Here is a 1,732-nt window from a genome sequence, read left to right as displayed (position 1 = left end):
TTTCAGCCCATCACCGTACCCAGCTGAACATTAAGAAATGGACCAGTCACCAAGCTGCTCACCGAGCAGGACGCCGACAGGCAGGGCATGGTGTGCCAGCAGAGCAAACCCACTCCTGAGATCCAGGAGTTCGGTCTGCATCCAGAATCACTCTCAGACTGTGTTCTTTGGCCTCCAAATGGTTTTGCAAGAACTTGAATCGAGTCTATTTCTCAATGTATGCACTGCAACCCGAACACCAGGAAGACAGTTTTCTATGTACTGCTTCCTTGTTGTTCGACTGGGAGAGGATCTGAATTTCTAAAACTGACATGGGGCAAAAACATCCTTCAGAACCTCCTATTACCTTCCCCCTGGGGTGGGGGGTAGGAGGACGGGAAGGCTACTCCTTCCGGCTGAAAGTAAATGTCCAGGAACAGATTGTCTGGACTAATAGCCCGGTTCCTCTAACAGCAACGATTGTAAGGATGAGTGTTGAGAGCATACAAGATTCAGGATCCCATGCTGAGTGTTTTAGGTATGTTACATGAATCGACTGTTTTGAACAGAGTCTGGCACACAACAAGTGTGATATGAAGGTTTGCTGGCATTAGCATCCCAGTAGCTCATTCAATGAGGTAAGAACTTGTGTTCACACCTTAGAGATGAGAAAAGCAAGGCTTAAAAAGGCCAGGGACTTGCCCAAAGATAATGGGCTAGAGCATTTGTGGCTGCAATACAGAAAACACCTCTGAATGCACCGCAGGAAAGTGGATCATCTCACATGAAAAGCAGTTCAGTGGCAGCAGCACCAGGGTTGGCTGGTTGCTCCATCAACTCTCACGTTTACCAAGCCCCCTAGTTCTTTCCTGCTTCCTGTCCTACCATCTTCAACATACTGGATAAGCTTTTACCTCATAGTCACAAGGTAGCTGCAGCTCCTCCAAGCCTTATATCCCCACAGGACAATAGCCAAATCTTCCCCAGAAGTTAACCCTTGCAGGGGAGTTCCCTGGAGGTCCAGTGGTTAGGACATGGTGCTTTCACTGCCATGGTCCAGGTTCAATCTCTGGTTGGGAATTAGATCCTGCAAGCCGAGTGGTTCTGCCAAAAAAAAAAAAAAGAAGTAGTTGCCCCTGCAGCTTTAGTGATGCCCCTTCATGTCTCATCGGGCAGATTCAGGCCGCATGCCCACCTCTAAAGCCAGCACAGACTCTGGGAAGGGAACCGACTCGAGCCCCTGAGTACATTGAAAAAGAATTCCAAAACAAAACCAGAGATCTGCTCCCCAGGGAAGAGGAGCGTGGACGTCGGGAGGCGTGCAACAATAGCTGGGACTTTGTCAAAGCCAGACTGGACCCAGGGACAAAAGGCCCTACCCTTTACCTCGTGCCACACTTTCCACTACAATGGAAGGTTCTAGATTTCCACCGTGCAGGATGGTAGCCACAGCCATGTGTGACTCTTAAGCACTTGAAATATATGTCACGTGACTGAGGATTGAATTTATTTTTAAGGTTAATGAAATTCAAAGAGCCACCAGGGGACTTCCCTGGTGGCACAGTGGTTGAGAGTCCGCCTGCCAATGCACGGGACACGGGTTCGTGCCCCGGTCTGGGAAGATCCCACATGCCGCTGAGCAGCTGGGCCCGTGAGCCATAGCCGCTGAGCCTGCGCGTCCCAAGCCTGTGCTCCGCAACAGGAGAGGCCACAACAGTGAGATGCCCATGTACCGCAAAAAAAAAAAAAAAAA

The sequence above is a fragment of the Neophocaena asiaeorientalis genome, unplaced genomic scaffold, assembly GCF_003031525.2.
Source record: "Neophocaena asiaeorientalis asiaeorientalis breed wild unplaced genomic scaffold, Neophocaena_asiaeorientalis_V1.1 scaffold567, whole genome shotgun sequence".
NCBI lineage: Eukaryota > Metazoa > Chordata > Mammalia > Artiodactyla > Phocoenidae > Neophocaena > Neophocaena asiaeorientalis.
This window is presented reverse-complemented; position numbering follows the sequence as displayed.